At 46.7% G+C, this 16,322-nt stretch overlaps 1 pseudogene; it reads right to left on the reverse strand.

Moving 5' to 3' along the window:
• Window positions 1-3,870: 3,870 nt before the first annotated feature.
• Window positions 3,871-16,322, reverse strand: part of LOC138528690 (zinc finger protein 850-like) — a 189,130-nt pseudogene continuing 176,678 nt past the window's right edge.

Raw genomic sequence — 16,322 nt, forward strand, 5'->3', positions numbered from 1 at the left:
GCATATACGGGGAAGTGGCGCAGTTCTGTAAAAACTGCCCCACATGCCAATTGACCAGCGGTGCCCTACCAGCAAAGGCGCCGCTACAGAAAATGCCTCTCATAACAGTTCCCTTCCAGAGGATAGGCATGGATATTGTCGGGCCCTTGGAACCCGCTAGCAGGGGGTATAGATATTTGTTAGTGATTGTCGACTATGCCACCCGATACCCGGAAGCGTTTCCCCTAAAGGGGACATCTGCCAGAGTTTTGTGTGATCAGCTTATTCCGTTTTTTGCACGAGTGGGTTTGCCTTCGGAAATAATCACAGACCAGGGTACGAATTTCATGTCCACCCTCCTACGGCAAATATGTGAGAATCTCCAGATCAAGCAAATAAGAACCTCAGTATACCATCCCCAGACCGATGGACTGGTGGAACGGTATAACCAGACCATCAAGAAAATGTTGAAGAGGGTGACAGGGCCGGACGCGAAGAATTGGGATCGGGTATTGCCTCTGGTGTTGATGGTATTACGGGATACACCCCAATCTTCCACTGGATTCTCCCCCTTTGAACTTCTATTCGGAAGACAACCCCGGACGATACTGGATCTGGTGAAAGAAGAATGGGAAGCCAGCGGAGAGGTATCACTTACTGAATATACTGAGGAGCTAAAAACCCATCTGACAGCTCTGCGTACCTTGGCCGAAGCAAACCTCAGCCAGGCTCAAACAACCCAAGAGAAGAACTATAATAAAGGGAGCCGAATGAGGACCTTCAAACCCGGAGACCAAGTACTGGTACTTCTGCCTACATCTGCAAACAAACTATTGGCCAGATGGAGAGGGCCATACAAAATCACGGACGTGCTCAGCCCAGTGACTTATCGGGTGCATCAACCTGATAGAACCACAACCGACAAAGTTTATCACATCAACCTTCTGAAGGAGTGGAGCGAACCAAGTCTGAGTGCCTTCACAGAACCCGAGGAGCCAGAATCAGAGGAAACCGTGAACACTGTTCCTGACACCCTCGAAGCCATCCGTTGGGGCGATGTCCTCTCCCCAACCATGAAAGCAGACGTCATGGACAAATTATTCCCCTATGCCAATGCTTTTTCTACATTGCCCGGTCGGACTAGAATATTGGAACACGGAATCAACACAGAACCCGGAAAAACCATAAGGCTTAGGCCATATCGAATCCCCGAAGCCAGACGAAGAGTCATCAGTTCAGAAGTAGACGAAATGCTACGGATGGATATCATTGAGCCATCCAACAGCGTATGGTCATCCCCCATAGTCCTGGTTCCCAAGCCGGACGGGTCCGTCCGCTTCTGTATGGACTACCGACAATTAAACACAATTTCCCAATACGAAGCATATCCTATGCCGCGGATGGACGAGCTCTTGGAAGGCCTCGGCGCGGCCCTCTTTCTGAGCACCCTAGATCTAACCAAGGGATATTGGCAGATCCCCTTACGTTCTCAGGACAAGGAGAAAACTGCCTTTTCCACGCCAAGGGGGCTCTATCAATACAAGGTCCTGCCCTTTGGACTACACGGCGCCCCCGCCACATTCCAGAGGTTAATGGATATCATCTTACGTCCACATGACGGATATGCAGCCGCTTATCTGGATGACATTGTGGTATATAGCAAGTCCTGGGAAGCCCATATGAACCACCTGGAACTAGTGGTTGCCGATCTGCATAGGGCTGGTTTGCATATTAACCCAAGGAAAAGCACGATCGGAACGCATGAAACCAAATACCTGGGGCATATAGTAGGTGGGGGTGTCCTAAAACCACAACTATCCAAAACACAGGCCATACAAGATATTCCGACTCCCACCAACCGGAAACAGATCCGAGCATTCTTGGGGCTCGTTGGATATTACAGGAGGCTCATACCTGACTTCTCCTCGGTGGCTGCCCCCTTGACCGATGCTTAAAGGCTCAAAGGTGTTCCGAATCTAACCAACAACCCGAACGCCCTGAACGCCATAGAACTCCTGAAACATAGGATTTCATCGAATCCTGTACTTTGTTGCCCGGACTTTCAAAAACATTTTTACCTGCAAACTGACGCCTCGAACCAAGGTTTAGGGGCTGTACTCTCACAAGACCGGGGGGACGCCCTACGTCCTATATGCTTTATCAGCCGGAAGTTGCTGCCACATGAGACTGCCTATTCAACCATTGAGAAGGAATGTTTGGCCATCCGATGGGCCATCGACTCCCTTAAATACTACCTACTGGGTCGCCGGTTCACCTTGTACACGGACCACGCCCCCTTGCAGTGGCTTGCACAACATAAAGATACCAACCAGAGGGTGCTCCGCTGGTTCCTCTCCCTTCAGCCTTTTGACTTCCTTACATTGCACAAACCAGCCAGGTTTCAGCTGGTGGCCGACTACCTATCTAGGTGTGCTTCCCGGCCCGAACGGCCTGGGACTGGGGTGGGGATGTGTGGGGATGCGCCTCGGCGCCGGCAGCATATGTTGGCTACAGCGGCGATCGGGGGCCCTGAGAGCCGCGGGTCGGCTCCCTCGCTCTCGGCTGTCATGAGCGCCGAGAGCGAGGAAGCGCGAGCCGCGGCTCGGAACTGCGGCGCGTCACAACTGCGCTTACCTGACGGGAGACCCGATCCCGAAGGAGGGGGAACGAGGGCGCAGGCGCTCCATGGCAGCCTGGTGTGGGGGCGACCGGCCCTTCGGCGTGACGTGCCCCGCGGCGGCCCCGGAGCGGGCTGCGGCTGGAAGGCACCCAGAGCACGCCCATACACAACGCGATCGCGGCCGCGATCACGTGATCAGCTCCGGCAACAGGAAAAGGCGTACGCTGACACGGCAGCCTTTAAGGGAGGCGGGACAAACCCTCAGCAGCCAATAAGGCGTAAGCCAGGCAAAGCTGATGCTGATTGGTGGGGACTTAAACCTAGGGAACCCTTTAAAAGCGCGCCAAAAGAAACTGACAGTGTGCTCTCATTTTCCAGGAAAGAGAAGAGGACGAGGAACGAAGATCGGAGTGGTGGGCCTATCCGGATACCCCGAGATAGGATAAAGTTGGGAACTGCTTCAAATCTACTTTGGAAGGGTCAATCACTGGTGAAGGAAACCAGAGGACGATACTCTTTGTTTTGTTAAGGACCCATTACCCATTAGAATAAAATATTGTTTTGGCATCCACCGTCTCCTGAGGTTTTCAGTTTCACAACCACCTAATTTTTAGGTGGCACATGGCCCATGTGTGGGGATGAATGGCTTTTAATATGATTTTCAATCACCTGGAAAATGGGATTCCGTTAGCAGCAGGCATTTGATTAGTCAGCAGTAAATGGGTAGACACAGAGATCCTAGGTGGTGGCCGACCCACATGTGGGTTCAACAAAGTAGTTTGGTTTTTCAGATTTTGCTTGATTATGCCAAACTCTTTTTTTAAATAACCAATAGATTGTCGCAAACTTCTAATTTCAGCCATTAACATAAAGCAACTGGAAGAAGCCCCCCACTGTGTGCTAAACGCGAGGGGTCTGGGACTCGATTTCCATTTTGCCCATCATGGTTCAATATGGGGGTGGCAACAGTATTATATGGATTAGGGTCCACTATGCCAGTACACTGCGCCTTGACCAAATTAGTTATTGCATCAAAGCGATTGGACATTTTGATTCCTTCAGTGATAACAAAAGGGACTTGCAAGCAGTCTTCCACTTCTGATTGGCCAGTAGATAGTTGATTATTTAACAGTTGATCACTTGAAGGAATCTCTGGACCATTCCTGGTGCAATTCATCTCCACTGGAAGGATATAGTTACATTCCCCGACTTGGTTAGACAGTCTCGGGGTTACAATAGGATTGCAGACAAAGAATTATGCCACTTAGTAATTTATTTTATTTTTGATTTATTTCCATTTATAAAGCATACAAACTGCCCTAGGGCATCAAGGCGCTGTTACAGAATATTCACTTGGCAGCAGGTTGAAACATAGGTACAGTACTTAGGTGCAGGTTCATTGGTTATGCACATATGATACTCATGTTCCAAGGTTACAGGGGAACAGCGGAGCAGGTGCGGTTTAGCTGAATAGTTTGGTCTTCAGTACCTTTCTGAAAGCCATGAGAGAGGTTTCTGTTCTGAGTTCAAGTGGGAGTGAGTTCCAATATTTTGGTGCTAATACCTCAAAGCTGGACCCACCGGCTTTGGTTCTGTTAAAGGTAGGAATTGTGAGTTGGTGTGAGTATATGTCACATTTAGGTCTGAGTGTTTGAACTTAGTGTATTTGTTCCACTAGCTAGGTGGGTGCTGATCTGTTGATGTTTTTGGCGGATGTGCCGAGTAGGAGGACATTACAATCGTCTTGTTTTGCGCCTATGGTCGCTCTGGCGATGCTGAGGCAGTTCTTGGCTGAGAGGTGGGGGTTTTACAGCATTCATAATTTTGGTTGTATGTGCTGCTGAGGACGAGATATAGCTGACTTATCTGTCCATAGATAGGTTGAGTCCAGAAAAACTCCCAGAGTTTTTACAGCAGCCAAGACTGCGACTACAGTGTTCTCTATTTTGAAGATACAATAGTTACTGTCTAGTTTATTTGAGGGTCTCCTTGGGGCCAACCAGTAGGATTTAAGTTTTGTCCCCATTGAGACAGAGGCCATTTGCTGCCATCCAGGCCTGGATGATAGCATATGTGTTTTGTAGAGTTCTGAGGTCTTGCTGGTAGTTACCAGTTAGTGGGAGAAGAATGTGTGTATCATCGGCATAATTGGTGAACGTTATGCCAAAGTCTTCTAGGTCATTGAATAGTGGTAGGATGAATAGGTTGTAGAGCCTAGGGGAGGTGCATGAGCCTTGTGGTACACCACACCCAATAGGGGAAGGAGCGGCTGATGCCTGGTCTGAGAAGACCCTCATGGCTCGGCCCTCCAGGAAGGATGTTATCCAGGTGGTGGCCTCACGTGAGAAGTGTGCAGAGCCTGTGAGGTTTTTCCCTAGGATCTTGTGGTCAACCAGGTTTAATGCTGCCGACAGGTCAAGGAGCAGGAGAAGCATAGATTTGCCTTTGTCCATGTTTTCTAGTAGTTGATTTTTTAAGTCGAGCAAGGCTGACTCAGTACCATGCCGGGGGCGAAAGCCGATTGCCTCTTTCCCAGCATGTTGTGCAATTCAAGGTAGGACTGGATCTGCAAATATGCAGCCTTGTCAAGGATTTTCAACAGGAATGGCACAATGGTTATGGGCCTATAGTTGTTTGGGGAGTCAGGGTCCAGTGTGGGCTTTTTTAGCAGTGGCCGGACCCATGCTTCTTTAAGGGAAGAGGGTACTGTGCCCGATGCGAATGATGCATTAATAAAGGCTGTGATGAAGGGGGCTGGTACTACAGTACAGTCTTTGATAATGCTTGCTGGACAGATATCACCTTTGCATAGCAATGGTTTTATATATGCATGATTGATATGGTTACATTTCTGAAGGTAAAATGCGACGGGGGGCTTGGAGTCAAGAGGGTTAGTGGGATTAAGTTCAGAAGCTGTGTGTGTTGGGGGGTAACCTTGGGCAGGTTGTTGAAGTTGGTTTTTATTTTTTCTTGGAGTAAATTAATTCTGCCCAACATAGCATGTTGGATGTCATTACACCATTTCTCGTCCTTTACTGTTTGATGTGTGGATGGGGGGGGGGCAACAAGCTCGTTGAAGATGGCGAACAGTTCCTTGGATTGGGATTTAGCTTTGTCAAGTCTGATGATGTAAGCGGCAGCTTTTGCAGAGTCGATGGCAATGCAGAGGTAGGAGTCATGTGTGGAGGCAGAAGGGCATGATTGCCATTTGTTCAGGGTTTGCCTTTTGAGTGCTTTTAAGTCGAGGAGGTCTTGATTATACCAGGAGTGGGCGTGTTTGATACTTTTTGCTTTTTTTTTTTTCTCTCTGGAGGGGCAATGGTGTCAACTGATTCTTTGAGAATGGTGTTGTAGAAATTAACCAATTATGTGGGGTTGTTTGAGAGAGGCTTTGCTAGTGCTGATGCTCCCAAGAGGGGGAGAATTCTGTCTTTGGTAAGCAGTTCTTTTGACCTTGCAATGGCGGTTGGCATACAAGGGTTTTGTTGGGTTGCGACCTTTAAGGGAATGTGGAAATGGATGAGATGGTGGTCTGTCCATGGGCGTGGGGTGTTTGAACTGATGTCAACACCACAGTTATGGTTAGCTAACCAATCCAGTATGCATCCTTTGATGTGGATAGGGGAGTCCACTATACATGCCTTTTAACAATATAAATGAAGCTTCTTTCACTCTGTACACTTATATGGTCAATCTCTAGAATGGTGCCTTCGATTTCTATCAAGACATGTTCTCTGAGTGAAGATCTTCTCACACTCTGTACACTGGTGTGGTCGCTCTCCAATATGGAACCTCTGATGCTTTTAAAGATTTAAACTGGGAGTGAAGCTTTTCGCACACTCTGTACAGGGGTGTGGTCGCTCTCCAGTGTGGGATCTCTTCTGAGTCATCAGGTTTGATGCAGGATTAAAATGCTTACACCATTCTATAAACCCATAGAACTTCTCCCTAGTTTGGATCCTTTGATGGTGCCTCAGATTTGAATGCTCACTGAAGCTTTGCTTGTTCTCTGTGCACTAAAAGGGCTTCACCCCTGTATGGATTGTCTGATGATGGATCAGACTCGATCTACAAGTGAAGTTCTTCCCACACTATGACCACTGGTAAAGCAGCTTCCCAGTATGTACCTTTTTATGGCCAGTCAGAGTTCATTGGCCACTGAAGCTTTTCTTGCATTATGTGCATAGATAGGGCTTCACCCCTGCATGGATCCTCTGATGCATGTTCAGAACCGAGATGCAAGTGACGCTTTTCTCACACTCTACACTGGTATGGCCCCCCAGTATGGATCTTCTGATGCTGGTGCAGATGTGAGCTCAGAGTGAAGCTTTTATCATACTAAGTACACTAGTAGGGCCGCTCCCGTGTATGGATCTTCTGATGCTGCTTTAGATTGGAGCTCTGAGTGAAGCTTTTCCCACACTCTGTACACTGGTATGGTCGCACCCCAGTATGGATCTTCTGATGCTGCTTTAAATTTGAGCTCAGAGTGAATCTTTTATCACACTCTGTACACTGGTATGGCCGCTCCCCAGTATGGATCGTCTGATGCTTCTGCAGGTCTGAGCTTTGAGTGAAGCTTTTCACACACTGCATACACTGGTATAGTCGCTCCCCAGTATGGATCTTCTGATGCTGGTACAGATTTGAGCTCTGAGTGAAGCTTTTCACACACTTTGTACACTGGTATGGCCGCTCCCCAGTATGGATCCTCTGATGGTTCTGCAGATTTGAGCTCCGAGTGAAGCTTTTCCCACACTCTGTACACTGGTATGGCCGCACTCCAGTGTGGATCCTCTGATGCTGATGAAGATTAGATCTGTCAGTGAAGCTCTTCTCACACTCCATACACTGGTAGGGTCGCTCCCCAGTATGGATCTTTTGATGCTCCACCAGATCTGAGCTATAGGTGAAGCTTTTCCCACACTCTGTACACTGGTAGGGTCTCTCCCCAGTATGGATCTTCTGATGCTGCTGCAGATGTGAGCCCTGAGTGAAGCTTTTCCCACACTCTGTACACTGGTAAGGTCGCTCCCCAGTATGGATCCTCTGATGCTGATGCAGATGTGAGCTCTGAATGAAGCTTTTCTCACACTCTAAGCACTGGTAGGGCCGCCCTCCAGTATGGATGCTCTGATGAGGGTGCAGATGTGAGCCTCGAGTGAAGCTTTTATCACACTCCGAGCACTTGAAAGCTTTTTCACCTGTGTGGAATCTCTGATGCCTTCTCAGCTTTGATGTGCGATTAAAGTGCTCATCACATTTAGTGCACTTGTAGGACTTTTCCCCAGCATGCATCCTTTGATGGCTGATCATTCTCTGTTGAAAGAAGCAGGGGAATGCATTATTATGGTATGTCATCATACAGCCTAAAAATCAATAGATCTACCACAGAGCTGTTAATCCTTATTTTCCAACCCGCCCACAAACTCATCGGGTGATCCTTTGTGAAGCCACGCTCGTGAGCCTTCACCAATCAGGAGGGAGACATGGAAAAAATGTACTTGTTGGGAGAATTCTACACAGACTTACATGTACAATATTCAGTACAAATCTAGTCGCATTTGCCCCCCATACATGAATAGATGAGACCTGGGCATGAATTTCACTTTCACTTTTTGATGCAGTATTTTTCTAAAACATGAAATTAATTGGGGAAAAAATGAATTATCAATGAGTAGCTATCAACTATGGGACTATATTCCATCCAGAGGTTCGGAGTGAAATCTGATAGACACTGAAAGCAGAGCTTGAGTTTATGATGCCACTAGGTACAGGAGGTGGAATATACCCCATGACTGATAGCTGCCCAATCATAATGTGATGATGTCTATGGCCCCGTGCCTTTTTCACACTCCATGAGCTGTCCCCTAAAACCAGCAGTGCAGGGGGTAGGGAGGGAAGGCATGAGGGAAAGGTATGCAACAGCAAAAATAAAGGTAGCCACCCCCTAAGGAAACACAAGTGCAGCACCAACCAATACCCCCTGACCATCGCCATGACAGCTCCATAACAGAACGATGGTTCCTGTGTGGTCACATGCAGTGGGGCCGGTGGCAGCACCAGAGCCAAAGCTTTCACAAGTAGCCAGAATCACAGCTCCTGCCCTTTCAGGGAAGCTATTGTTACATGTGCCTCGGGTGCTGGGCTTTTCTTGCTCCCCTCAGTTCTTATATGACACGGGGGAGGCAGAGAACCCTTGCCCATGATATCACTGCTAGTGATTATGAATTCCAATATCCTGTGTTGTGAGATTACAGTGGGACTATGTGGGATTGGGAAAAGGGAAGCATTGTCATTGCTATGCACAGCAACACTTTTAATAATTATGTCTTGGGAAGATGGTGTGCTGAAAGCATGCTCTCTCCTCTCTGCTGCCACTCATGTCAAACTGTGGTCATCCTGCTAAACTCATTGAACCCAAGTAGATATTACACAAGTGCTGGTTCATGTGTATCTCAGAGGGCATAAACAGGTCCACGGTACGGACCAACGTAGGAGGGCGGATACAGGGGAATGTGTGTTTCTAAGGTGAGGCAGGTGCAGTGAATAGAAGATGGGAGTGACAGCAACGAGTGGAGGCCCAGGTATTACTTTTAATAAGCTAAATTGCGGTAACAAATATATATTTTATTTTATGGTTTATCAAATAAACTTTAACAAATGCTAAAACAAAGTTCAAATAAATTAGAGTCCATTTTTTTTAAACTGTGTCAGAATTGAATAAGATCTCTTACAATTCATACAATTACAAGAATCAGAAATATTAATTATACTGAAATATAATTTCCTACAATTCAAGAATCATACAATTCAGAACTACACTTAAGAAGAACAGAAAGAAATGCAAACCATACTGTTCTGAAAAAACATTCAAACCATTAGTCATTATGACATATCGCAGTTGAGAGCGTTTACTAAAAGACAGCAGCCTTCATCTATGGGGAATATTTTCATTTGATTGCAAGCAATTTACACATCCCACAATTCCAATCACAAGTGCAGACTTTCTCCCTGCTAAACAGTCCTTCCAGAACATATCCGGCCAGCCTGCATTTCGGTAATGCACATGTTTCCCTCAATAACACTGCCATTTGGTGCTAAGGGCAGGACAAGATGCCAACCAATGATTCAGTGCTTCCACAGAGTCCGACGATGTACGGAATCAACACTGTATGTTTTAACTTTGTATGTGACCGTATCTTTATTTCCACCTGAATCTCAAGAACTGCCTTCTCATTATTCTCCTCAGAGGTATTCTTCCTTTCCTCTCCTTCCCCCAGAAGCTCACTGTCTCCAGAGCTCTGGTTCTCTCCAGGCTGGACTATTGCAACAGCCTCTTTCTAAATCAGCCTGCTTCTACTCTACGCCCTGTGCAACTCATCCAGAACAGGACTGCAAGACTTGTCCTTGGCCTCAAGCCCAGGGATCGTATCTCTCCAGTCCCAACATCTCTGCACTGGCTCCCAGTGGCTGCGAGGATTAAGTTCAAAACCCTCTTCATCATCCACAAGGCTTTCTGGGGCCGAGGGCCTCAATACCTTCAACTTGCTCTTCCTAAATATCTTCCCTCTCGAGCACTTTGCTCATCCGCCCCCAAATTCCTCAGGGTCAGTCGCTTCTCCAAGCAACGAGTTTGCGGTAGATCTCTCTCTCTCTCTGGGTTGGGCCTCCCTCTGGAACAGCCTCCCCGCCTCCCTGAAACTTGAGGAGAACCATCTTCAGTTCCGGAAGCACCTAAAAACCTTCCTATTTGCTTCCGCTTTCTCTCTCCCTCTCCCCTGCTGAAGGCCTGGCTGATACTGAGACTGCACGGGTTACCTGTCCACCCATCTGATCTCGGACGAAAAGCACTGCCAGTTGCACGCTTGCGCTACCCTGCACCTGGGGACTGTTTTCTGTATCCCTACAGTCCCCAAACCAGCACTTATGTCTGCACTCACCCTGCACTTGCCACCAGCTGGACGTTCTTTATTTATTTTATGTAATTATTTTATTATCCCATGTACTGCACTCCCCCCCCTCGCACATTTCTTTCCCCCTTCCCTGGCATTTGCACGATCTGAATGACACCTGACCTAGTAAGATTGTTGTCCGTCTTCCCTCTGTTCCCCCTCCCTTGCCTCGTCGCACCTTGAAACACTTGTGTATAGGCGCGTTATAAATGTCATATCATATCATTATTCTATTGGCATAAATGGTAAGAAAAGGCACCACGATTCCATGTCTCTTATAATCATACTGGAGGTGCTCCAGTGACTCGTAGCCAAGGAATTTCTCCATGATTTGAGTCCAGTATTCATCGTACAGAAAGGTCTTAACCCTCAAGGGATTTGCAATGAGGTCATCCTCCTGAAGCTCCAAGGATCTCAACAAAGAGATGCAAAAGGACCTTCATGCTTTTATGAATGTCACATTGGTTGACTGACTGTCATTGTGCAGATCTGTAGGAACATGTGGTGTTCATTGTGGACATGAAAGAATGTTAGCGGCACCTCAGACTCCTATAGAAAGTGTATGATGCTGTTGCAGCCTACAGCTGGTGCGTGCAGCTTTGCACTGCGGTGAGACACTGATGACAATCCATACAAACCAAAGACATTTGTGAGCATAGTGTAGCTTGAATTGATTGCGCTAAGGAGCATAAGTGTAATGCAGCGTAGTCACAAATACATATAGCCTCTACTGTCTAACCTATTAACAACTAATCTGAGCATCCTAACATTATTAGTGATTAGAATGGTGCAAACTATGGGTGCAAACTGGGGGTGTAGATACTGAATGCAGGGACAGACTCTGCCATGCTGGTTTGGAAAATAAAATGCACAAAATTGCAAATCCATCCACAGTGTGTGGACGGAAGGCTGCGTGATGAATTTGCAGTATCAATCTGCCTAAAGCAGCCATTGTTTAGAGATTCCACTGAAGGAAATGAGAATGAAAGTGTTTCAAATATCTTTCCGGGGCTACCGAGCACAACGTTGTATACATTTCACTGGGAAGAAGCAGAGGGTTGATGCATGACGCCATGAAAGCAGGTGTGAAATTGCTGTTGAAAACATATGTTTTCTTCATGCAGATATAAGTAAAAGGCAGGGAAGCAAAATGGGGTTTCAAAATGCTGCAAAGGAGGAGTATCAGGTTCAAAAGAGAAAAGAAAGCCACATCCTGGGATCCGAGGCCTTACAGGTTGGCTTTGTGTGTGCTGAAAAGCTGCAATGTTTGTGCTGAGCTGGGCAGCACCAGAAGGAGGTTGTCGGGCTATTGTTTCCTTAGTCCTTATTACAGCTGAGGGGAGAGATGACCTGCACCCTGCCGCACAGACAAAGTGAAATCAATCACTTGGTAAGCATTAAGTGCCAAACAAAGAGAGATTCTTACATATTTTAGATAATCTTATACTAATTAGCAAAAGAGGAACATCCCTTTCTTTTAATACACTGGAGAACAAATGTATTTTCCTGTATGAAAGTAGCAATTTGTAAAAAGAGATTTTACCGCACTCCCAAAGCAACAGTAGTTATATGGCAAGGTTGACTATAAAAAAAAGTGTGCTTTGAAAAGCTGTCAAAAGGAGAGGTCTGCTTCGCTGGGCGAGGAGCAGAGCTTTTTGCCTGGTGTGAAAGAAGGCAGGGAAGTGACACTAACATAGCTGTGAATGTAAACCCATTGCATTGACATGTTGTGAAAACAGTATTTTCTGCTAAGCTGAAATATGTTCCCTTTCCAAAGTTTTACATGTATCTAATGAACGTGCACAGTCATATTGTTCTCTGTGTTGTTTTGTTGGTTTGCAGAAAAGGTATAAAGCAAATCATAGATTCACAAAAACTCCATGGTTGGTTATTGTGCAATTTGTTTATTCTTGTAATGCATAGAGGGTAAAGGTTGGGAAAGTGACTTTGATACCGCCAGTGGTAAAATGAGTGTGCCCAGCCCTACACTAAATATGGAAATTGTAACCAGAGTGGACCAGAAGAAAAGAAAATATTAGGATGCTAATTCCCCATGATTGGATGCATGCTTTAGCAAACAAAGGATGGGCACATTAGTGCATGTGTTTGCAGGTGGTGGTAGCAAGCTGGTGAAGGTAAGCGGAGAGTTATAAAAAATCCCAAGCAGATAGCTGCCAGGGGGGGGGTGGAGGTCTACGATGTAATGATAAGACGCTCCACGTCTCTATGGCAGTAAGAGTAGTAAGCCCCAAGTCATACTGGATAGCTGCCAGGGGGGTGGAGGTCTACGATGTAATGATAAAATGCTCCACTTCTCTCTGGCAGTAAGAGAAGTAAGCCCCAAATCAAAAATGAGAAGGTCATCAGCGTAGCTCAGCCACGTAATGGCAAGGCCATTCCTTTTGGGAGGAACAAACACCACTGGGTCCAGATATTCACCCAAATCAGAAATATAAAGGTTGAAAAGACGGGGGCTAAAATGCGCCCCTGTCTGACCCCTCTGCTAGTCGGAATGCTTCTGGAAACGCTGCACTGCATTAAGTCTCACCGGCACGACTTAATGATCATGCAACCCTATTATCAGCTTCCTGAGGCCATGTGGAGACATGGTTGCACTGCATTAAGGCTCACCGGCACGACTTAATGATCATGCAACCCTATTATCAGCTTCCTGAGGCATGTGGAGACAAGGCTGCACTGCATTAAGTATCACCGGCACAACTTAATGATCATGCAACCCTATTATCAGCTCCCAGAGGCATGTGGAATTCCTCAACACTGCACTACATTAAGTCTCACCGGCACGACTTACTGATCATGCAACCCTATTATCAGATTCTAGAGGCATGTGGATACAAGGCTGCACTGCATTAAGTCTCACCGGCACGACTTAATGATCATGCAACCCTATTATCAGATTCTAGAGGCATGTGGAGACAAGGTTGAACTGCATTAAGTCTCACCGGCATGACTTAATGATCATGCAACCCTATGATCAGCTTCCAGAGGCATGCGGAATTCCTCAACACGGCACTACATTAAGTCTCACCGGCACCACTTAATGATCATGCAACCCTATTATCAGCTTCCAAAGGGATGTGGAGACAAGGCTGCACTGCATTAAGTCTCACCAGCACCACTTAATGATCATGCAACCCTATTATCAGCTTCCAGAGGCCATGTGGAGACAAGGCTGCACTGCATTAAGTCTCACCAGCACGACTTAATGATCATACAACCCTATTATCAGCTCCCAGAGGCATGTGGAATTCCTCAACACGGCACTACATTAAGTCTCACCGGCACCACTTAATGATCATGCAACCCTATTATCAGCTTCCAAAGGGATGTGGAGACAAGGCTGCACTGCATTAAGTCTCACCAGCACCACTTAATGATCATGCAACCCTATTATCAGCTTCCAGAGGCCATGTGCAGACAAGGCTGTACTGCATTAAGACTCACCTGCACGACTTAATGATCATGCAACCCTATTATCAGCTTCCAAAGGGATGTGGCGACTAGGCTGCACTGCATTAAGTCTCACCGACAAGACTTAATGATCATGCAACCCTATTATCAGCTTCCAAAGGGATGTGGCGACAAGGCTGCACTGCATTAAGTCTCACCGGCACGACTTAATGATCATGCAACCCTATTATCAGATTCTAGAGGCATGTGGAGACAAGGTTGAACTGCATTAAGTCTCACCGGCATGACTTAATGATCATGCAACCCTATGATCAGCTTCCAGAGGCATGTGGAAACAAGGCTGCATTGCATTAAGTCTCACCAGCACGACTTAATGATCATGCAACCCTATTATCAGCTCCCAGAGGCATGCGGAATTCCTCAACACGGCACTACATTAAGTCTCACCGGCACCACTTAATGATCATGCAACTCTATTATCAGCTTCCAAAGGGATGTGGAGACAAGGCTGCACTGCATTAAGTCTCACCAGCACCACTTAATGATCATGCAACCCTATTATCAGCTTCCAGAGGCCATGTGGAGACAAGGCTGCACTGCATTAAGTCTCACCAGCACGACTTAATGATCATGCAACCCTATTATCAGCTTTAAGAGGCCATGTGGAATTCCCCAACACTGCACTGCATTAAGTCTCACCGGCACCACTTAATGATCATGCAACCCTATTATCAGCTTCCAGAGGCCATGTGGAGACAAGGCTGCACTGCATTAAGTCTCACCGGCATGACTTAATGATCATGCTACCCTGTTATCAGCTCCAAGAGGCATGTGGAGACAAGGCTGTACTGCATTAAGACTCACCTGCACGACTTAATGATCATGCAACCCTATTATCAGCTTCCAAAGGGATGTGGCGACAAGGCTGCACTGCATTAAGTCTCACCGGCACGACTTAATGATCATGCAACACTATTATCAGATTCCAGAGGCCATGTGGAGACAAGGCTGCACTGCATTAAGTCTCACCGGCATGACTTAATGATCATACTACCCTATTATCAGCTCCAAGAGGCATGTGGAGACAAGGCTGTCCTGCATTAAGTCTCACCGGCACGACTTAATGAACATGTAACCCTATTATCAGATTCCAGAGGCCATATGGAGACAAGGCTGCACTGCATTAAGTCTCACCGGCACCACTTAATGATCATGCAACACTATTATCAGATTCCAGAGGCCATGTGGAGAGAAGGCTGCACTGCATCAAGTCTCACCAGCATGACTTAATGATCATGCAACCCTATTATCAGCTCCCAGAGGCATGTGGAATTCCTCAACACTGCACTACATTAAGTCTCACCGTCACCACTTAATGGTCATGCAACCCTATTATCAGCTTCCAAAGGGATGTGGTGACAAGGCTGCACTGCATTAAGTCTCACTGGCACGACTTAATGATCATGCAACCCTATTATCAGCTTCCAGAGGCCATGTGCAGACAAGGCTGCACTGCATTAAGTATCACCGGCACGACTTAATGATCATGCAACCCTATTATCAGATTCTAGAGGCATGTGGAGACAAGGTTACACTGCATTAAGTCTCACCGGCACGACTTAATGATCATGCAACCCTATTATCAGCTTCCAGAGGCCATGTGGAGACAAGGCTGCACTGCATTAAGTACCACCGGCACAACTTGATGATCATGCAACCCTATTATCAGCTCCCAGAGGCATGTGGAGACAAGGCTGCACTGCATTAAGTCTCACCGGCACGACTCACTGATCATGCAACCCTATTATCAGATTCTAGAGGCATGTGGATACAAGGCTGCACTGCATTAAGTCTCGCCGGCAGGACTTAATGATCATGCAACCCTATTATCAGATTCTAGAGGCATGTGGAGACAAGGTTGACCTGCATTAAGTCTCACTGGCATGACTTAATGATCATGCAACCCTATTATCAGCTTCCAGAGGCATGTGGAGACAAGGCTGCATTGCATTATGTCTCACCAGCATGACTTAATGATCATGCAACCCTATTATCAGCTCCCAGAGGCATGCAGAATTCCTCAACACGGCACTACATTAAGTCTCACCGGCACCACTTAATGATCATGCAACCCTATTATCAGCTTCCAAAGGGATGTGGCGACTAGGCTGCACTGCATTAAGTCTCACCGACAAGACTTAATGATCATGCAACCCTATTATCAGCTTCCAAAGGGATGTGGCGACTAGGCTGCACTGCATTAAGTCTCACCGGCACGACTTAATGATCATACAACCCTATTATCAGCTCCAAGGGGGATGTGGAGACAAGGCTGC

The sequence above is a fragment of the Ambystoma mexicanum genome, chromosome 7q (assembly GCF_040938575.1).
Source record: "Ambystoma mexicanum isolate Mex_15411 chromosome 7q, UKY_AmexF1_1, whole genome shotgun sequence".
Taxonomy (NCBI): Eukaryota; Metazoa; Chordata; class Amphibia; order Caudata; family Ambystomatidae; genus Ambystoma; species Ambystoma mexicanum.